This window comes from Anser brachyrhynchus (genome assembly GCF_964034855.1).
Source record: "Anser brachyrhynchus genome assembly, chromosome: Z".
NCBI classification, from domain to species: Eukaryota; Metazoa; Chordata; class Aves; order Anseriformes; family Anatidae; genus Anser; species Anser brachyrhynchus.
In genome coordinates, this window is record NC_137697.1 from 23770827 (window position 1) to 23793515 (window position 22689).

A 22689-nucleotide genomic window follows, 5' to 3' on the forward strand; every position below is an offset into this window, starting at 1 on the left:
AAAACATAGCACCGTACCAGCTACTAGGAGGAAAATTAACTCTATCCTAGCTGAAACCAGGACACTGTTGCACAGGAGAAGAGACTGGCTCACACCTCACTACAACCTCCTTTCAGGTAGTTGTAGAGAGCAGTAGGGTCTCCCCGACTTCCCTTTTCTCCAGGCTAAACAATTCCAGCTCCCTAAGCTCTTCCTCATGAGACTTTCCTAGACCCTTCACCAGCTTTGTAGCCCTTTTTAGACATGCTCCAACACCTTGATGTCCTTCTTGCAGTGAGGGGCCCAAAACTGAACGCAATATTCAAGAAGCAGCATCACCAGAGCCAAGTACAGGGAGACAATCACTTCCCTAGTCCTGCTGGGCACTCTATTTCTGACATAAGCGAAGATGCTGTTGGCCTTCTTGGCCAGCTGAGCACACTGCTGATTCACATTCAGCCAGCTATTGACCAATACCCCCAGGTCCCTTTCCACCAGGAAACTTTCTGTCCAAGTGCAGGCCCCAAGTGCAGGACCTGGCACAGCTTTGTTGAACTTCGTAGAGTTGGCCTCAGTCCATTGATCCAGCCTAACCAGAACCCTCTGTAGAGCCTTCCTAACCTCAAGCAGATCAACACTCCTGCCCAGCTTGGAGTAGTCTGCAAACTTACTGAGGGTGTACTCGATCCCCTTGTCCAAATCATTGATAAAGATATTAAAGAGAACTGGCCCCAGTACTCAGCCCTAAGGGACACCACTAGTGACTGGCCTCCAACTGGATTTAACTCCATTCACCATAACTTTCTGGGCCTGGCCACCCAGCCAGTTCTTTACCCAGCAAAGCGTACACACATCCAAGCCATAAACAGACAGATTATCCAGGAGAATGCTACGAGAAATAGTATCAAAAGCTTTACTAAAGCCTAGGTAGACAACATCCACAGCCTTTCCCTCATCCACTGAGTGTGTCACCTTGTTGTAGAATATCAGGTTTGTCAAGCAGGACCTGACATTCATAAACCCATGCTGACTGGGCCCAATACCTGGTTGCCCTGTAGGTGTCCTGTGATGACATTCAGGATGATCTGCTCCATAACCTTCCCCAGCATAAAAGTCAGACTGACAGGCCTGTAGCTCCCTGGGTCCTCCTTCCAGCCCGTCTTGTAGATGGGCATCACATTTGCCAGCCTCCATTCAACTGGAACCTCTCCTGACAGCCAGGACTGCCGATAAATGATGGAAAGTGACTTGGTGTGCACATATGTCAGCTTCCTCAATACCCTTGGCTGGATCCCATCTGGCCCTACAGACTTGTGTGTACCTAAGTGGTGTAGCAGGTCACTAATTTCCTCTTGTATTATGGGGGGTTTCATTCTGCTCCCTGTCCCTATCTTCCAGCGCAGGGGGTTTGGAGAACAACTGGTCTTACTACCAAAGTCTGAAGCAAAGAAGGTATTAAGTACCTTAGCCTTTTCCTCGTCCTTTTGTGTTTCCCCCCACATCCAATAAAGGATGGAAATTCTCCTTAGTCCTCTTTTTGCTGCTTATGTATTTATAGAAGCATTTTTTATTGTCTTTATCGGTAGGAGACAGATTAATCTCCAGCTGGGCTTTGGCCCTTCTAATTTCCTCCCTGCATAGCCTCATGACATCTTTGTAGTCCTCCTGAGTGGTCTGCCTCTTCTTCCAAAGGTCATGAACTTTCTTTTTCTTTCTGAGTCCTAGCTAAAGCTCTCTGTTCAGACAGGCCAATCTTCTCGCCCACTGGCTGATCTTTAACACATGGGGATGAACTGCTCCTGCACCTTCAGGATTTCCTTCTGGAAGAGTGTCCAGCCTTTCTGGACTCCTTTGCCCTTCAGGACTGCCTCCCAAGGGACTCTGCCAACCAGCCTCCTTAACAGGCCGAAGTCTGCCCTCTGGAAGTCCAGGTTGGCATTTCTGCTAACCTCCCTCTTTACTTTTCCAAGAATCAAAAACTCTATTAACATGTGATTACTATGCCCAAGATGGCCTGCAACCTTCCACCCACAAGTCCTTCTCTTTTCGCAAGCAAAAGGTACAGTGGTGCACCTTCTGTAGCTGGCTCACTCACCAGCTGTGTAAGGAAGTTTAGACAACACTCTCAGAAAATATGGCTTAATTTTGACATCATCTTGTGTGTAGCCAGAAGTTCCACTCATCCCATCCTTATGGGTCTCTTCCAACTCAGGATACTCTTTCTATGATACTCCAGGAAACTCCTAGACTGCTTCCTCTCTGCTGTATTGCATTTCCAGCAGACATCTAGTTTAAGTTGAAGCCCCCCAGTTAGAACAAGGGATAGCAATTGTGAGGCTTCTCCCAGCTGCTTATAGAATATTTCACCTACCTTTTCATCCTGCTTGGGTTATCTATAACAGACTTCCTCCATGACATCTGCCTTGTTGGCTTTCGCCGATTCTTACCCATAAACACTCAACCCTATCTTTATAGTCATTAAATTCAAGACAATCAAAACAATCCCTAACATCCAGGGCTATCTCACCACCTCTCCTTCCTAGCCTATCCCTTCCAAAGAGTGTATAGCCATCCCTTGCAGCACTCCAGTTGTACAGATCACCCCAATATGTTTTTGTGATGGCATCTATGTCATAGTTTTCCTTCTGCACAATGGCTTCAAGCTTTTCCTGTTTGTTGCCCATGCTGCATGCAATGGTATAGTTGCACTTCAGTTTGGCTAATGATCCCATCACCTTTTTGGGGGGAGAAGCCCTAATTCCAATGTAATCATTCTTAGGCACTTCTGTGATTTCTAACCCATCAACGTCCCTTGTGTCTTTGCTGTTGCATGGTTCTCCATCACCTACTTCCACTGGGATAGCAGACTGAAGGATCTTGCTAGCACAGTGTCCCGCATCCATTGGCACACTGTACCAGGGTCATCTTTAGTGAGCCTGGTTTTATCCCTTCCCCACTTCGAATCTAGTTTAAAGCTCTTTCTGTGAGTCCTGCAGGGACATCCTTCATCAGTGGACCAGTAGAAAAGCTTTCTTGGTAAGGAAGTTGACTGGCTGCACATATGGCATGCTGGAGTTTATACTAACAGCTTAGTGCAAATTTCTGTCCCTAATGTATTAGACAAGTTATGACAGGAAAACATGGAGCACAACTCAGCTCTAGCTGCTGTGAAGGGAAATTAAACTTTTTTTTTTCTTGGTGAAGAAACACAAATACAGTAGTGAAAAGCATATAAAAATTATATATATATATATTAAAATAATAGCTTTAAGATATTTCGTAAACTTACAACAGCAAGAAAGCTCGCATTCTCAAATTCCATCAACTTCAGATCTGAGTTGCAATAACCTACGGGTATTTTCAAAACGTACACATTAATATTTGCTGAATAACATGATTCAACTTCCATTACAAAGAACCATGCAATACAGTTTGCTTTCTTAATGACTTTTAATTGTTGGTATCATTCTCTAGTGAAGATTCTTCCACTTCAGGAGGGGAAAAGGACCTCCACTGGCAGGACTAAATCTAGGGTCTGTATCTTATATGAAAAGTTTCACGCTGCATATTCAAATGAGCTTTTAAAAAGCTCATTCAGCTCTGTTAAATCTCTCAGCATAACCCTTCTTCATTTAGCCTCCAAGCTGAAACACGTGCCAAGTGTTATGTACTGCAAGCAATCACATCGACATCAATAGGACTGTCCCGTGTGAGCTGCAGTTCTGCAAGGGCTTAAGTCTGAGGTGACACAATGACTTACACCTGCAAATCCGGCTTGTTGAAGTAATGTAGGATGAAGGGATTCAAACTGCAACAAAAATATCATCAAATGGGAATTTCAATCTTTTAAATGTAAGTTGCTGACTTCAGCTGACAGTTTTGCTTCTCAGGGCATAGGGTAGGTTCATGACTCTAACAAGCACTACCTGTTTTAGTTATTTCTAAGACTGTCACTAATCAGAAGTTGAATTTTCTTCGCTTGTTTTGTGGGAACTTATTTTTCAGCCTTGATAAAGTTTGCCAGCTTCAAGCCAGAGAGAAGCTCCCTTAAATTCTTACTTGCAAAGGAATTGAGGCAAAAACAAAACAAAACAACAGAACAACAACAACAAACCCAATCTTACTGCAGTTCTTAATGCAATGGTCAAAAAAACAGCACAGCAAATCTTGTCGCTAGATCAGGCCTCCAAGGATCCACATGGCAGGAATAACAGACAATTCAGCCTTTCTCTGTGTTTAAGCTAAAAATGACTTTTTTTAGCTTGAAATGGTATTTGGAACAGATAAAGAGTTCTTCATGTATAATTTTTGTCCCTTAATTTAGTAGATAAAAAAACTACTTTCAGAACAAATAGTTCAGTGAAATAAATAAAAAATCCTTGCACTGATCATAACGATTGTTTTCACTTATTTTGACTTGCCAGTAGAGTTCCAACACATGAGCATTTTCAAAAGAGAATATTTCAGGAAGGTTAGTTTTTGTTTGTTTGTTTGTTTGTTTGTTTTTTGTGGTTGCATGGTTTTTTTTTTGAGGAGAATGTATTCTAAAATGTAGGTGAATCCTTCAAAAATTTAAAAAAGCTTGTAGGCATTGTCTTGGCTTTATTGTACAATCAAATGAAGTAACCTTGGAAATGCTTAGAAAATGAAAACAAGGTAGGTCTTAAGTAGAAGCAAGTCTGCTATTATAATATTTCACCCTAAGCATGAAGACATTTCAATATTTTTCTCTGCATTAGATCTGTGCATATTGCTCTTCTGATGGATCAGCAGTCAAGTGTGCCACTGGTAAAAATCACTGCTGGAGCTGCTATGACAGACATGCCAGTGTCTTGGAAAGATTTTATTAATTTTGTGCTCTTGGCTTTGTAAGAGGCATCAGAAGTGTTAAAGCAGAGTAGTCATTAAGATTACAGTTGAGACATGATTAATTATCCCCTCTCTGTCACCTCAGCTTGTCTGTCACCTTTCTCTCTGACCTGTTTCTTTTCTTCTTTCCCCAGCACTCTGTGGACCAGATTCTGATTGGTGACATCAGTGATGCTGAGATCAGAAATTGGCTCCTTGCCTCTATTTTTCCCTTGCCTTCCCTCTAATTTGCCTTTTTCTGTGCTTCTCTTCAAAGACTCTTTGCTGCAGCTCCCAGTGCTTTGCAGGTATCCTTGACTACAGCTCATATTCCCCAATCTCTGGCCAGCTGGAGCAGCTCCCTGGAATGATATAATATAGATCAAAGGCAGGTGGCCAATCAGCAAACGAGCAACTTGTTGGCACACAACAGAAGTGACTCAGCCACTGTTTGGTCCCTTCTTTTCAGTCTTAAATTTGGCCGAAAAGTAGTTGTGAATAGTGGATCTTAACAACAGTGGATTGTGATTGATGGTGAAATGTACCAATTGAAAACAAAAACTGGCTTTTATGGGACAGGATATAGTCACAGATTTACCCAATCAGCAATCTACCTCTGAGGCAAAACTAGCACAGCCTAAAACTGTAGTGGATTTGTTATGTGTTTTGGAGAAGGAACCAAAAGTGCTTTGTTTTACAAAGTTCTGTGATAGGAGAATTTTCATGGGATAGGAAAGAACATTGCAAAGTATCTTAATGAACCTTCAAAGATGTTCATTGCATAATACTACAGCTGCAGCATGAGGTTTGTATTTATAACCCATCTTGAGTATGTTCTAGGCATAAAACCATACGTGCATGTGATTTGAACACATTTATGGAGTCCTGCTTGTATCTGCAATTGAAGAAAAACCTCCTGCAAACATTTCCACCTCTGGGAAGTTACACAACAAGTTGTTACAAGGATAAGATAAGTCGCTACTTATTTTCTCTGTGTATCCTGGAAAGGCTTGATTTTTGAAGAAATGTTTACTAAATGGAAGTTAATTTAAAAACAAAAGTTTTTAAACATACCTGTCGTAATTCCTGTTGAAGGTGGTTGTTTCATATAATGCCTTATAAATACCTCTTTTCTTGCCATTAGGTAATTCATGCAATTCAAGGAGCTACGTGGGGAAATTTACCATGTAAACAAAGACTCAACACTACCACAAGTTAGACCACAGGATAAAGGATTGAACTCTGTGTGCCATCCATATCTCTGCCAGTAGCATATTCTTTCTTTCGGGTAATCGCATACAGTACTTTCATAGTAGGGATTGTGTGTCTTGCAATAATTTGGGTGCTTGGCCAAATTACACTAGTAAAAAACTTCAATGCTATGGCATGCTGAGCCAGAAGTCCTACAATCCTGTGTCAATATGGCTCCACACACCAGGAATACCTGAAAAGAAGGCCAGCTTTAGGGATCTGAATGGAAGTGTTGATGTAGCTTACTAACTCAGTTTAGCATCCAGAACAAATGAACGATGCTTTCTTTATCCCAAGGTACAAAAGAAATGAACAAGAAAAAATGTGTTAATATGTACTGTATAGTTCCAGCACCCTTTGGCATGAATTTGCTTGCTGTTATTTAAATTCAAAATGAAAGGATTTCCAAAGAGAGACAAACCCAGATCAAGTATGTGTGCATTCAGAAACAGAGCAGGACAGGTTCCACCCATGACATCTCAAGTCCCATCTGCACAATTATTTTTGTTTGCTAATTTATGAAATCAGTGCTTTGATTTTCCTGAGGGTCTCTATCAAAGGCTGGTCATTAGACAGCATGACACAAAAAAAAACAGTATACTTGCAGACATTCGCTCCTGTCTGTTTGATCTGTGGCTTGTACAAGTCTTTTGCAGGGCTTGTATTAAATATTACAGTACTTTTCACAACAAAGTTTCTACTCACCAGCATCTACTAATAGCCAGAATGGTTCTTGGGTAGAATGATTCCACAGTGGAAAAGAAACAAACCATCTACACATTGGATAACACTGCCTGGAAAACGACACTTTCTTAGTGGCTGAAATTTGAGATCTCTAAAAGCTGACTTTCTGGTTCCTCAGTTCAGCTTTAACCTCTCCAGTATCGCAGAACTGCTAAAGTTCTTGTTCCTTAAATTAGTTTAGTTACCACCACTTTAAGTGTAATAGAATATAATGAAGTAGTGTAAGTGAGTCAAGGTAGCATGTTAAGAGAGTGATTTGTTTACAATCTCTATGCAATCTGCTTTATCTCTGAGATCATCCTCTAACCAACTATGGTCACAGCTGCTTCCATATGAAATCACTTATGTAGGATGTTCCAAATACATCTATCAGATGAAGAGAGTGTAATTTCTTTCCTCTGCACTTCCACACGGCCTTGTTTTTTTTCCCCTCTCCCCCTTTCCTTCTTTCCTCTAGTTAAATTATTTAATTAATAATAATTTTCCCTTAATAATTATTTTTCCTTTAATTAAATTATCCTTATCTCAACCCATGAGTTGTTTCTTTCCTTTCCTTCTTCCCTTCCTCTTATGAGGAGGGGGAGTGAGAGAGCGGTTGTGGTGGAGTTCAGCTGCCTAGCAAGGTAAAAAGCTGTAACAGCCATGAAGAGGCAAAAGAACCGACTCCGTCAATTGGTCTTCTCACTAACTACTAGGAATCTCCATTTCACGTTCCTTGGCCTGAATTTTCTCCCACAGATTAAACTGTTCGGTTTTGTTTGTTTGTTTTTGTTTTTGCATTTTCTCTCTGACATTCTTACTGCCTGTTGTGCTTCTGCTAACACTCATTGTCTTTCCTCTGCTCTTCTCTCAAATGTACAAATCTCCATTTTTCTTTCAGGCAGACCATGCATACTAGCTAGGAACTGAGCAGTCATCTATCAGGTCTCAGGTTCATCTGTATATTTGAGGGTAGATTTACAAAGACAATAAAAAAAAAAGTGTATGTGTGGAGAACAGAAATTAGATTCACAACAGGACAGAGAATGGGTGTTTAGAAGGAGCAATGTTCTCTGTAGGGATCCTTTCTCCTTCAGAATGGCCAAACTTTTGCAGGTTTGGTGGGTGACAGAACAGGGAGGGGTGAATAGTTATGGATATATTAATAATGCTGATAATGTTGCCTTGTCTCAAAGATGCCTGACTAGATTTGGCAGAGTAAAATGGTCCCATGCTCTGTGAATGTTATTCTCTGTGGGCCTTGACTGCACAGCAGTGGAACACACTTTCTCCACTGTGTTTGGGTTGCTCCTCAATAGTCCATGAGTTTTTAACAACTTTGTTCTCAAGATACCCATAGGTTGAAAAGAACTGTGCTCCTATTGACCTTATTCATGCATACGGTCTGATCAATTCCTTCCAAAGATCTTTAGCTGATGACAGATACGTGTTTGTGGGTCTGCTGTGCATCATGAATAGCTAGAAGTCTATCCAACCAGCTAATTAAGTGGGCAATTCCTATTATATGTTTGGGACGGTTTCAGAATCAAATATGCTGCTGGTACATATAGGGTTAACAGTTGGGATCTGTCCTGTATAAGGATTTGAGCCACACCTTTGCTCTTCGGGGTTGTTTAGGAAAGTCCTCTATTAAGTGACTTCAGAGGCATCGACAGTTGTGCATTATCTTTCATTTTGGATTACCCCAAATTTAGTTCCTTCCTAGGTTCTGAAATCCAGCCTGTTTGGAGTGTTGCAGGTGAAAGGGCCAACCTTTTGGCTCAGACAAAGTAGGCAGCAACTTAGAACAGCAGACTACCTGCTTTGCCTGTGTTAAGACGACAATAATCAGCTGCCTCAGCAGCCTCTACAACCAGAAGAGTCAGTTTTTACTTCCTACTTGCATAACCTTGGCAGCTGAGAAAGAAGTTGAGATGCAAGGCAGCAGCAGAAACAAATATTAACAACAAAAGTAGTGAGTCCTTTTCTTCCGGCCGTGCCACACAAAGACAGAAGAGGTGGCAAACTTAGTCCCTTCCAAGCAGCCTGCTCTACGCAGGACAGTAGCTTGCTGTAGCATGAGGGATGCAGGAAGACAAACTAAAAGAGAGGTACCTGTAGCCACAACTTACATCAGTTATTCCTGTTGTTAGAACTTCTTTTGATCACTGCCCATCAAACAGGAGAAGGTTATGATCATAAATCTGAATTTATTAATTAACAACAATGCACCACTCTCTCCCTCCTCCAATCCCCAACCCCAGCCACCTTTTTTAAAGTTTTAAGTACAAACAATATAGCTCTACTTGTTTATTGCAGTGCAGGATAACGATTGATTTGCAAGAGATTTCTAGAGATTTCCATGTCTTTTTATGCCTCTTTCAGGCTTGATGTAACTGCATCTCCAATTACACTGTCACTAGACTTCTTTATTTTCCTATTACTTCCCTTACGAGTAGAGCTGTATTAGCATATTTTTTGTAAATGGTGCTACTTCAGTTTCCTTGTTCTTGGGACTCTCTTAAACAACAGCCTAGTACTAGTTTCCACTTATCTTTTAAATGTGATCTTATTTCTTTTGTTAGTGTGGGGACAGTTGTCTTATCACTCTTCTACCTCAGACTGCTTGTATTTACCCACTCATAAATTTGTCTTCTTCCTTGATAATTATTCTCAGGGTCCAGAACCAGTCTTATTAGCAGAAGTTCACTAGCAAAATGCAGGTTCTCTATGCTTTTTGGAAAGCTTCTTAGTAAGTTAATCATGAAGTTTAATACAATTACACACCTGTGCTGCTTATCGGTCTATATACCACACTTTGTAGCGTATAGCGTTAAATGCCGCTAACATGCATGAACTGAAACTTAGTGCACATTTCTACCGTAGCCTTACTTGTTCATCAAAAATTAGTTGCTTCCATGAGCTGCCAGATTCCAACCTTTCTCTGATTGATGATTTTTCACAGTACCAAACCCAGTCAAGAGGCAGATGGCAAGAGAGGCAAAAGGTGCACAGCTATAGTCCTCATTGTTATCATGAGCATGTATCAGAATGGATGGTGTCAACACTGTGGCAGAGGAATGTGTGCCTGACATCCCTAGAAAAATCCATTCATCTTGCTAAATAGCAGGTAAAACAAAAGGCCAATAAATAATACAGGTAACCATTAACAAAATTGTGGACATTATTGACAACGTAATAATGACACATCTACAGTTTTATCCTCTAAAATACCAACAGGAGGCTCTCAGTAACCAAGGAGCTTAAGATCACCTAGCTCATCAACCTCCCTGAAGTGGAATCATTCTGCTTTTGAAAGCTTCTAACCAGAGATGATGCATTTAAACGCACCTCTTTATACTGACTGAAATTAGGAAGTCCACTAGATTTAATTCTCTGAGTGACAAGCATCTTTCTAGTACAAACCAGCTGTCGCCTGATGGTCTATTTTCATTGATACTGTCATCTTCTAGACTGAACGAATTAATCCTAAGGTTTAATACCTACCTACTTTTTCCTAAGTATTATTATGTCAAGATTTCTTGGCCTCCTTTTCAATTTCTTACAATAATAGCTTTCAAATACTTTAATGTCCTCTAAAAGTCTTCATGACCCTGAAAACTACCTCAGATAACGAATGATAAATTTTTTCCCTGATTTTTTTCTTCCCTTGGGAAGGGCCTCCCATTTACAGTTCTTATGTTATTGCTCATAGCAGGTTGTTCCATGTACGTTTTATAGAAAGAAAAAAAAACTCATTAAAGCCATTTGACAGAGAAGTCCTACTTATTTTTAGGTAGTGGAAGAACTGTCAGAAATTAAGAAGACTTGCCTAACTACATCAGTTGTATAGAAACTAGAGGAAGTGAAAAGAAAATCCATTCTGTTTCTTGACGGTTTCTAATAGAATGTTTGAAAACTAGATGTAATCAGCCTGTTACAGAACATAACTCCTGCGCACGTTTCTCAGAAATGGGTTATTTTCAGGTGGTTCAAAATAAGTATCCAGTTCTGCTCCTTTATTCACATACACAGAAAAGCAGAAAAAAAAAAGCATTAAAAAAATCAAATGTAACTCTATTAACGGACTTTCATTAAAACATAGATTGGATGATTTTCTGTCTTTGAAATAAAGCACGAGACTGGGTTTGAGATGGTTAGCGGTTTTTAACTGACAGAGGCTCTTACGTCTTACAAATGAAACAGGTGGACCATAAACAATGTTTTGAATGTGATAATGTTCTCTCACATTCTACTTGAGGGTTACAGAGTGCTCGGAAAGAGATGTAGGGCTCTGACTCACAATCATTGCAGAAAGCTGCTGCAGCAGTTAAAGACATTACTAATACAGGCTGTTCTGCCTTCTGCCAGCCAGGACAATAGTGTCCTGGCCACTGTGATGTAAAGTCTCCTCTGTAGGTTATATTTTCAATTCAACAAAAGAGCAGGGTGACTTTGTAGAATGGGCAGTAATAGTTTTTTTTTTTTTTTTCCTCTTTTAGGTCAGGCAACACTACTACCCTTTTACGTTCTTTTAAAGCAAATTTTTACCTCTGAAACTTGCACGTCTACTCATTTTCCTTTTTTTGGCATACATATCCACTTCTATCCTACACCTCCTCAGCTGGGAAGCTATTTAGGTCCACCCGCAGGAAGCCAAATCCCTAACCAATCCTCAGAAAAAGCTCCTCTTCCATATCTTTGTAAGACTGATGCATCCTGTTCCACACCCCTACACATGCACAATGCCCCATGTCAGAAATCACCACTTTACTGCTTTGGCTCAAAAGCAGCGTCACGTCCACACCTCAGCTATTGCAGGCTATGTTAGGACAGTAGAGCCAAGACTCTGCCAGTAGCTCTTGTTCACAAACACTTAAGACCTGAGTAGGCCAACTCCAGGAACATGTTCTTCTCTCCTGACCCTATACCAAGAGCTGGTAATGGGGCTGGTAGGAGTGGGAAAGAAAGCCAGCCAATAAGGTAGTACCATATTAAAATATTTTGTATGAATCAACTAGAATTTGTGTCAGAGCTGTGGAATACAACAGAGAGCAGTATTTGTGCCTACTGGAACTTAGAAGAGCTTAGTAGTTTCTCACAGGAGGTATCTAGCAAAGCTTCAAGTACAGTCTCCACTGCCGAGTCTCATTTACTTCCAGCCTTTTCTGTATTTATATGTAGTTCCTGGAATTAATAAATGTAACATTTTCCAAAGTAGGAAGACAATGTGTAGCTACAGCCATTTTGAGAACTAACTTTTTAGCTAACTGCCCTCTCAGCTGTATCACTTTATGCTTGTTGCATGAGACAAGTTGCACAGTTAGTATCACTGTCAGTATCCCACCTTGATGCTTCCAAGCACATCACAATGACGTACACAAGTAAGTGACTCAGGGAGATTAAAATGTCTTGTAATAAAATAGCAGTTCACAAATTCGAGTTTAACAAGCAAACAGGTCACTGAAGGAGATGGTAAAGGATAAACAGGCTCTAATTCTCTGAGACAGCAGGCAAAGTCACGCAGCAATGAATACAAAACCTATGCGAGGTAAGATAGAAGAATTTACCAGTGATCCATTGGCAACACGTGAACAGTTGACCAATTCATTAAGTTTTCCTAAAATCACCCCACAGATGTTTTTAATGTCGCTGACTTAACTAGAATGTATGATTTTTAAAAAGATCTAACTGACTTAATAATCCCTTCTATGAATTCTTATTTATGTATGAATGTCCCCTTCTGGATTCAGCTGCTTTCATTTACATGTGCCCCGTATGTGGTTCCACGAGAATGATTTATTTTGTCTTTAAGACCAACTGACTACAACTAAACAGGAACAAATTATTCTCACACCCTAACCTGAGTCTGAACACTAAATTAGGAAAAGTCTGTATGTTGATAAGGCCAGTATATTCTAGCTCAAATCCAGCTCTTGTCTTTTATCACATACCTTCGTTATCAAGCAGCCATATTTCATTTTCATGCAAGTAATATATTGAGGAACAAGTATAAATATAAAATAAAAGCATCTTGAGTCCTGCTTATCTATAACTGTTGAAAATGAGCTCATAAATGAGCATGAACAGAACAACCTTAAGCCCATCTTGCCCTCATTCTACAAGTTGAATGGTAGCACAGCTTGCACATCCCAGGTCTGGTTTTTTGCCTTTGGCCTGTCTAATCAATTTGTGAATAACTGAGCGTGTAGCTGTCACTGACAAGGGGAAACCGTTTTCACACTGCACGTGACAAAACTGTCCTTGTGTGCTGAAAATATAATTACCAAAATACTGAAGCAATTCTCTCTTAATTGCCCTCCTCAACCCTCCATCCCATTTGCTGTTTGATTTTCCTTTATTGTCACACCCATTGGGTTAATTTTTGGTAAAATGCATTGTGAGATACAAAGGCTAATGAAAAGTTCTTGGACTTGTCTCAAAGGTTCCACCCTGAGGTAGGAGGGAATCTCAGATTAATATTCTGATATTTGATACATAATAGACTTACATATATAAAATAGACTCTCCTACCTGGAGAGAAACTAGAAGAGTTCAATAACATCAGGCATGAGGTAATACTCTTGCAAAACACAAACACAAAACTGGGCCTACCTGGTTAGGAAGCAAAATGTCAACCTGAAGAAAAAGCAAGGAGAGAAGCAAGATCAACACTAAAATTTGCTTCTCCTCTCCTTTAGGATGAGAAACAAGACCAAACTCTGGAATTTTGTGGGCTACAAAACAATTAGGAGTATCTCTGCAAGTCACTTTACCTTTCTCACACACAAATATTGTTTTGGAATGCATTCAGAAACACTCCTTAGACAAAGGACATTAATTATTCCCTTCCATTTAGGCCTGAGAAGATCTCAGCTTAATATTATCTTTTGGACATCACACTCCCACAAATACACCTTGAGAGTTTAAAGTTGATGAAGATGCTTTGAAAGAGACTCTCTCTTTTAAAATATGAGGAAAGCTTGATGAACACTTGTCTCCAGGAAAAACAAACAAACAAAAAACAACACCAAAAAACAAAAAACAAAGAAACAAGCCGAAACCAAACCAAACAAAAAACACAAAACAAAACAACAACAACAACAAAAAAAAAAAAAAACAAGGCAAAAAGGGCAAAGTACCAAGCACATTCATGAAAGTTATTTTAGAATTGAAATTATACTTTTAAATTAGAGAACAACTGCATCTTCCATATGAGAAGGAGAACTTCTAACCAGATCTAATCAATTGCTTTGTTGCCAGGATGCACCATTCTAATGGAATCTGTCACACTCGTAGTATTACATACTACAGATCAAGAGATGGGTAGATAGAATATCCTTCCCTTCAGGATTCACGTGCTTCAAGAAGTAAGTATAATTTCCAATGCACAATGGGTAGGACATGAGAAGACTTTTGCAGAGAGTACACGTAAAACAGACGTTTTCCATAGTTTCTCACATCACTGATTTACCTCATCACAGCGTTTGCCTTGACTCCTTAAACAAACAAGCAACAAAACCACCAAAAAGGCTATTTCTTTTAATCTGGGGTAACTCAGACACATGAATTAACTTGATGTAAAACATCAGACATTTCCACCTTACCGCAGCAAACTCATGGAGGTCATAAGACATGTCCCCACGTGATGATGATCTCAACAAACTGAACTCATTGCAAAGCTGAATTATCTTGCCTTCATCCCATTTCCACCTTTGAACTCTTCTATTAAAGTTCAGAGCAGCATGCTTTTTCTCATTGCTTTTTGGGGTGAACACTGTCCACCAAACCAGCAGTCAACATTACCATACAATCATAGAATAGCTTGGGTTGGAAGGGATCTTAGCGATCACGCAGTTCCAACCCCCCTGCCATAGGCAGGGACACCACCCACTCGATCAGGTTGCCTGGGGCCCCATCCAGCCTGGCCTTGAACACCTCCAGGCATGGGGCATCCACAGCTTCTCTGGGCAACCTGTTCAGAAAAGTTACCTGTTACCAGAAAGGTAAGGTAAGGATAATCAGAAAGGTAATTTCCCTAAGGCAAGTCTTGAGTTTGCTAATTTCCTGGGATATGTTAAAAAATACAAATAATACAAAGAAAAATAATCTGTTGTTTTTAATAATACAGAAACCTGAGCATGAAGCTATCCTCACAGAATATTTGAGCTCAAATTTCACTATCCCCCCAACCTCAGCAACTGGATTTTGCTGGGAACTAACTGAGGCACTAAAAACCATTCCTTTCTGCCATTTCTGCTGCAGTGGCTGTAATCTCTGGCAGAGAGAGAAATACCACCATGAACTGCTGCAGCAAGGATTCTTTTGAGGTGTTACGGTGAGGCTGCTGCAACTATCTGCAACTCCGTAATGGCAATGACCCGCCCTCACTTTTTCTCCTTTTGCTAAGCAAGGCTAATCAGTGGAAAGCTAACTTAGCCTTTAGCATGTAGTCATTTACTGTATTTGCATATTTGCTGTTCTTGAAGCTTCTGCTATATCACATAAAAAAACCCTTACTGATACATCAATTTCAGTAAACTGGTATGAAGAATAAAGAAAAGAAAAAGAACCTCTTTACCCCTTTTGTTTTTATTAGGAATTATTTTTCCAAAAATGTTAACTACATTGCTTCATCTCCAAGAAACAATGGATTGCAACTTATACTTGAAGACAAAGCTTAAGCTAAATCCTAAATTACTCACGGATGAAAAGTTTTAGATGATGATATTTACTATTTTGTAGACACAGATTTGAATGTTTCCATTTCTTTGATTTTGTTCCCAGGCAAACATGTTCTACACAAACAACGAACTGAGAATACAGCCTTCGATGCTTTATTTACAGGACACTTAGTGCTGTCCAGTGTTAGAGCTAGTTGTTTTACACAGCTACCTGTCAGCATTTGGGCAGTCACGTTATAAAACGAACAAGATGAAGACAGTGATCAGATGGTAACAGCTTGGTAAAGTATATAGAAAAAAAAAGTACAGAAAAAAAGCACTGTATAGCCAGCGTTAGAACTAGGTAACTACAATTTCTGTTATGTAAGTAAAAAAGTGTAAAACGAATATATATATATATATATATATATAAAAACACCGTCAGTTAGCGACCACAAGGTGCATTTGGTGCTCCCAAGTCCTGGTGGCGAACTTCAGCAGAGTGACTTAAATTTAAACGCCTGTGCCTGGACGTGCTCAGCTAGCAATTTTATACCTTTTCCTTAACGCCAGACGTTACCGCAGCAGAGTGACCCCCCCGTAAAGCGGGCACGCTACCTCCTCGGCGGCAGGCTCCCTCCACGCGGCAGGACCACAAGCCGCGCGTACCGCCAGGCGGATTTCTCTTTATTTTTGTCACGGTTTTTAAGGCTGGCGCTGAGGCAGAGCTCTGGCCGGCGGTTCCGGAAGCTCTGAAGCGCTTCCAGCACCTTCCCCGCCGCCGCCTCACGGAGGCCGCGGCCGCCCCGCTCCGCACGCGGGGCCCCGGCCGGGCAGTACCAACGGGCGCCGCGCCGCGCAGCCCCTCACCTCCCCTCTGAGCGACAGGCGGCCGCAGCCAATGGGGCCGCCCCTAATGCGCGGGGGGGCGGGAGCCCCGCTGCCGGCGAGCCAATGGGCGCGCCGCTTCTCGAGCGGTGGGGGAGGCGGCGGGAGGGGGCCGTGGGCGGGGCGGCGGCGAGGAAGAGGAGGGGCCGGCTGTCACCGTGCAGTCATGCTGGCCGCCTAGCCCCTCGCCCGCTCCCCCGGCACGGCACGGCGCGACACGGCGGCCAGGCACCGGGCGGCACCCGGCGCGGCGCTGCTCCCGAGCAGCAGGTAAAGGCGGCTGGCGCGGCGGCCCGCCCCGCCCCGCTCCGCTCCGCTCCCCGAGGGCCCGGCGCTGTGGGTGAGGCGCACGTCCCGGCAGCGCGGCCCCGCTGCTCCCCCCCCCCCCCCCTCCTTCCCCCGGCGGCCAGCCCGCCCTCCTCCCCGCTGTCTGCGCCCCCGCGGTGGGTGGGGAGAAGAAAGTTTTGATCCGGCGTTTCTGGAATAATCATCGCGCCCGGCGCCGGCGGAGGGGGAGGCAGGAGGCGGCCGGCTTGTGAGTCAGCCGCAGCGGCGGGGCGCCGGGGGGGGGGGGGGGGGACGGGACGGCAAGGCAGCAGCCGGCTCGGGGCGCCGGGACGGCGGGGGGACGGCAACAAGGAGCCGGGGGGGCCGGGGGAGCCGGGGGCGGCCTCGCCCGCTTGTCCCCGCCCCTGCCCCGCCGCGGCTGTTGTTGTGGCGGCCGTGAAGTTGGGGCTGTCCTGCCGGGGGCGGCCGCGGCGGCTGGCCGGGGCTGTGCTCCGCCGTGGCACCTCCTGGCATGGCACGGGGAAGGGGAAGCGGAGAGGGAGGGAGGTGGTGCCGGGGGGAAGCGGTGTCGCCTGTGAGGGTAGCGGCGTTACCCGGCGGAGCCGGCTCGGGAGGCCGTGATCCGGATAATCTCCCCGGCTGCCTGTCACCAGCACCGCGCGCACCGGGGAGGGGTGCGGGGGGAGCAGGGGGAGGCTGCGCCTCCTGTTGCCTCCAGCCTCTGTCTGTAGCCGTGCAGTCGCGCCTGCTGTGGAGGTGTCGCGATTTACTTCCCAAAATAGCCCGTCTCCCCCCCGCCCCGTTCTCCCTGCAGAAACCGTGCCTGCCCCCCTCCCCCGCCCTGCAGCAGGCAGCGAAGCGGAGTAGCACAAAACATGCGCTTGCAATTTTGTAATCGCCTTCCAAGCGAAAAGCATTTTATTTCCGGTGTGCGCGGAAATTTTTTTTTTTTTTTTTTTTTTTTTTTTTTACGATCAGGCCGGGCGGGAGCGAGGAGGATGCGTGTAAGGCGCTCGGATCCTCAGGTAGAGGCGGCTGGTCCGCGGGGGCCCCATGAAAACTTCCCTGCCCTGCCAGCGGCGGGGGCCGGCCGGGGGAAGGAGGGCGGCGGAGCCCGTCCCCGGGCCTCCGCGGGGGAGAGGGAGGCGGCGGCGGAGGGTCGCGAGGCCGCCGCAGGCGGGCAGGCAGGCACACGGCAGCGTTGGGGTCGGCGTGACATGGTGGCGGAGGGACGGAGCGGCGGGGCGACGGGCCCGGCCCGGCCCTGAGGCACGCCCCGGCCGGCTGCTCGCCCGCCGCGTTCCGAGGTACGGCCGCGCCGGGAGGTGCCGAGCGGGGCTGGATGCCCGCCCTGCCGGCCGGACGGGGAGAAAACTTTCTGGAAAGGCCGGAGGGGGCGAGCGGGGCCCGGCCGGGCGCGCGGGGGCGGCGAGAGGCACCCGCCCGAGGCCTACGCGGCGCCCGGCGGGGCCGGAAGACCCGCGCGGCTCTGCCGAGGCCGCCAGTAACGGCCCGCCCGTAACGGCCGCAGCGGCCCCTCTGTGACCGTGCCCCGCGGGGAGGGAGCGGGCCCGTGGGTCGCGTCCCGTTTTGGGGCCCCCCGCCCTCCTGGAGGGCCCCCCGCGGGTAGGAGGGCAGGCTGCGCGCCGCGGGGAAAGTTGCGGCTCCGGCCCCCTGCAACTTGTGCTGCGGTGATTGAAGGGGTCGTGGTTTTGTTCGCCCTCCCTTCTGGAGCGCGTTGTGTGGGGTAAACAGCGCGGCCGAGCATCGGTATGGCTGCACGGGTCGCGCCGAAGTTCATTTCGCTCCGCGTCTGTTGTTTGTTTCTGGCACTCCGAGCTCTGGCGAGCCCTGTTCTTTTTTAAGGTGCCTTTTTTTAATGTATATCTTACACTGGTAAGTAAATAATCGACTGAAGCAACGAAACTATAAAGTATTTATTTCTTTTACCATTTCAAGTATTGTGCACGCTTTCTGTAAAATGTAGTAACTACGACACTGCATTGATTCATCGGTGTTCTCTTTTGTTTCGTTTTCCATTTCTTCAGCGTTACTTAATTTTACCCATGGCTTCTGTGACACAGACAAATAAACGTATCAGAATTAAATTCCTTTAGTAGGGTACTAGTTACATGTTCGAGGTCTCTTCTGTGTAAGCTAGGGTTTTGTTATGCAAATGAAGGCACACTTTCTCTTTGGGAGCCTAATTGCCCTATTACTTACTGTCTTTGACTTTGTTTCTTTTGTCCCTTTGTTATTCTAAGGAAAAAATGATGTAGCAGAACGATAGGAGCGAAGGTAGTTTTTCATGCGCATGTGTCAGCAGTAGAAAGCAAAAAGATCGAGTAATGAGCATTTTAAAATAATTCCCAAGTTAGCGTGTCATACGGCACATGTGGACTTGACAGAGGTGAAGGTAAAGCTTCATTAAATACAGTATTTCTCTCATGAGTTATGTCTCAGCTTTAGGACTGGTATTTCTGTGGTGTTTCACAGAACATATGCGCCAGAAGAGCGTGTTCAAAGCAGTCTTAGATCTTTTCTTTTGTTCATTTCTGAAGTGGTCTGTGAGCATTTCTTGTGAAGTTTGAAAAACGCTTTGACCAACACCTAAGGCTTGAAGTTGACGAGACGAAAAAGTGCTCCAGGTAGCATTCTTATATTAAGTACATTTTTGACAAAGGTGTATATGAAATTAATATCTACAGATATATTTTCTCAGCTTTTGTCTGACTTTGAAGTTAAGGTTACAATGTGCACAGTAGCAACTTTAAAAAACGTCTGCACTTCTTCCAGCAATTGTCATGGTCCTGATTAGTCATATTGCTGTGAACTAGTGATCCTTTTCAGAAGGAGCCTTTTTGTTCTACATATCAATGAAAACATTTTTGCAAATCATTCATTAAAATGCTTATTTTCTGTGTGCATGTGTTTCTGCTGCAGTCGAAGTTCTCTTTCTATAAAGTGTTTCCTGGACATTCTTGTCTTTTGCACTGTATCATTTTTTTTTGGATTTTTCATTTGTTTGATCCTCTAGTGGAGTAGTAAACACAACATTATGACATAAAGATAACTTGTAATGCAAATGGCAGCAGAGAAAAGCTTTTGTCTTATGTGCAAGATAAAGTAAGGAAGGATGATTCAGGGGAAGAAGTAAGGCCTCCTTTAAACATTGCTTTGGTAGTTCGCAAGTATAGCAGGATAAAAAGATTAAGACTGAAAATTTTTTTCTAACACATTTAAAGTCAATTCGTGTGGTTAAATGTTTTGCTGTTTGCCTCTACTTCGTAGAGAATATTTCTTGTGGACTACTGTAGGGTTTGAGCACCCAGGTGAATCATTTAGAGCTGGGACCTTTAACAAGTATGTTAAGAATGTTTGTTATGATTTTTTTTTGCCTCATCTTCACTGATATTTTACCTAAAGTAACCTGTATTAAGAACGATCTTCTTCCTTAGTCCTTCTTTTCTTTCCCCTCTAATTAAAGACAAGGCCTGTCAGTAATGAATTCCTTTGCCTCTGCCTACCTCTAATTGTGGCTTTTGTTTTTCAGTATCTAATGTGAAGATGATGTTGAATTACTGTGATTAATACTTGTAGAAAAGGCCACTGTATGGAAACTTAATCTGTAATCAATCAGCACTGTCATGAGTCAGTTTTCTGTGCCCTAAGTACACAATAGAATCTACATATGTAGCAAACATGGGTTTGATCTTGGGCATTGACAGACTGTCAGTGGTGAATATGGCTACAGGGTTAAAAGGCAATTCCTTAAACTTCCGACTCTGTCTGCCCTCCAGGTTTCCTGAAGGCTATTGCCTTCTGCAGCAGGAGCAACAGAAGGGGTCGTACGTGTATGCCTTTGCATCTTCATTGAAGTCTGGTGTCGTAGCTTAACCCAACTTCTGTGAACTCTTGGTTTAGGATGACTTCTTTGTGACTGGCTGTAGTACGTTCAACCCCCAGCTGTTAGCCAGTCATTTCCTGGTGCTGATCTTAGTTTTTCAGAAGAGGATAGTCTATAAGTTCAAATAATTGCTTTATGGGAAACTTAAACAACTACACAATAGGAATAGGAATTTCTTCAAGAGGATGCAGACAGTCTTTGGTAGACAGCTAAACGTGAAGCTCAGGCAGCGTCCAGAGGTTTTTATCTCTGACCTAAGTATCTGGATAAGCAATTAAGTTGCAGTATTTCTGATTCTGTGGTTTGTTGTTCAGACTGTGAGTTCCCTTCCAGAAGATTTTGAAGTTACAGTGAAGTTAATGCACCTGAGTATGCAAAGGCAGAATCTCTCAGCAGTTAGTGTGTTTTACTTCTCTTATGTGAGCTGAGTAACTCTAGTTTACGTTAGTAGAAGATTTAACTCTTCTCTGTTACTGATTTTACATTGTTATGTGTACACCTACCGTTTACTGATAGAAGCATTGATGAAATGACTGTGGTTAAATCCTGATAAATGTTACTCCAGTGTCCTGTGAGGTTGTAAAACACTGAGTTGTTTCTAAAGATTGTAAATTATTTGTTTTAATTATAATGAATTACTGTCATTATTTATCAGTTATTAAACTCAACATCTTCATTTGATTATGGTTAGCAGAGTAGGCAAACACTGAACCATTAGCAGTATCATTTCATGTTTTGTACGGTAGTTTAATAAAGATAACTCCAAGTTATTCTGTACTGTATCTCAAATTCACAGTGAATGTTTTCTAAACACCTTCTGTTGGAGATATCACGGGAGAAGAGGACTGTAATTATTTTTCTGTGGAGTTCTGGGGAGTGCTTTGCAGTGTGCGTGTGGCTGTTGCTTGGGTCCACGTTGCCTTTTCATCAGATATAAGTGGTGCAGTTTCCTTGCTTTCAACTACCAATCCAAGGCAGGGGACCTGGTAGAAAACACCCTGGCTGAAATTCAGTTTAGGGTGACTTAGTCATGGAAGGCAGAAGTCATACTGAATGGTGAGGAGAAACAACTAGAAGAATTATAAATACTTGCTGCTCCATCTGTTCCTAGACTCAGTGTGACTGCTCTGTGCCAAAGCAGTCTATAATCTCTGGATCTCTTTGGGTGTCCAGCTGGTCTTGAATTCCTAAGTAGTGCTGGTGGTTAGTTGCCCAGTGTGGTTTTGTTTTGTATCTACCAACATTGCGTACTTTTCCTCATGTGTCGGAAATCCATGCCTTTGTTACCTTTGGGTTTGTATCAGGTTTATGTCAAAATGCATATAATGTGCTTGGATACTGCGTTCTGAAACACTGAGCTGATGTATGACATAGCTGTATTTACAAAACCTTCTAGGTATACCTGAAGTGATAGTGCAGAAGCATATGTGATTAGCTAGTATTCCCTCGCAGCATTCTCAGATTCTTTGTCATACAGATACTTTCTGTGCTGAACAATTTGATGTAGAAATAGTTGAGCAGACGTCCCAGGTCTTCCTCTTAAGTTCTTAGTGCAGTGGCTCCTGTATTTCCATTTGGCTGAAGTTGACAATGATACACTTTTGCTTTTCTGTCTCAACTCAACCAGATTGGGAGTTTGAGAAACAATTAGTACGTAATGCATATGAGAATCTGGACCAACAGCCACATTGTTTGGGACAAGGAGAGGAAAATTTGTGGTCTTGGTGTTTGATTTTTTTTTCCTTTTTCATTCATTTTATTAAAATCCTCACAATCTATTAGAAGCATTTGCTTTTTTTTTTTTTCATTTTTTTTTTCCTTTGTAACTTTCACAGGAGCTACTCATTTAAAAAAACAAAAAGGGGGGGGGGTTAACTCTGGCTTTGCCAGAGTGTTGGTATCATCTTGCTTATTTCAATAAAGGCCCCAGAATTTACACAAAGTAATACTTATGTTATCTGGATAGAGCCTGTCCACTGCATCTGTTGTCTCTTTCTAGTTTTTAGCTGTTACTTTAATGAGACTTTTATTAGGGCCTAGAAGAATGAGGTATCTCGTTTTTATTGAGTTTTAATGAAAATGGGGTGCATTTTTTTAAAATACAATCTCAATCTTAGTAAATATAAACTAAGCTATTTTTGA

The 22689-nt window shown here is 43.2% G+C and overlaps 1 protein-coding gene and 1 long non-coding RNA gene across 7 annotated transcripts in view; one reads left to right on the top strand and one right to left on the bottom strand.

The window, feature by feature from the left end:
* Positions 1 to 16341, bottom strand: part of LOC308185546 — a 43967-nt gene extending 27626 nt beyond the window's left edge. The window contains exons 1-2 of one of the 2 annotated variants that reach the window (XR_013943453.1): positions 16021 to 16341; positions 3269 to 3327 (exon numbers count right to left, since the gene is read on the bottom strand). This is a non-coding gene — a long non-coding RNA (uncharacterized lncRNA). The remainder of the gene's footprint in view (positions 1 to 3268; positions 3328 to 16020) is intronic. The other variant, XR_013943454.1, reaches the window with a different exon arrangement.
* A 140-nt stretch (positions 16342 to 16481) lies between these two features.
* SMARCA2 (SWI/SNF related BAF chromatin remodeling complex subunit ATPase 2) overlaps positions 16482 to 22689 on the top strand; it is a 124600-nt gene continuing 118392 nt past the window's right edge. The window contains exon 1 of one of the 5 annotated variants that reach the window (XM_080573793.1): positions 16482 to 16622. The gene's annotated coding sequence lies outside the window, so the exon portion shown is untranslated. Of the gene's footprint in view, positions 16623 to 16685; positions 16888 to 17515; positions 17666 to 17713; positions 17948 to 18045; positions 18537 to 22689 lie in introns of those variants that run through there. The other 4 variants (XM_080573795.1, XM_080573794.1, XM_080573796.1 and 1 more) reach the window with 4 other exon arrangements.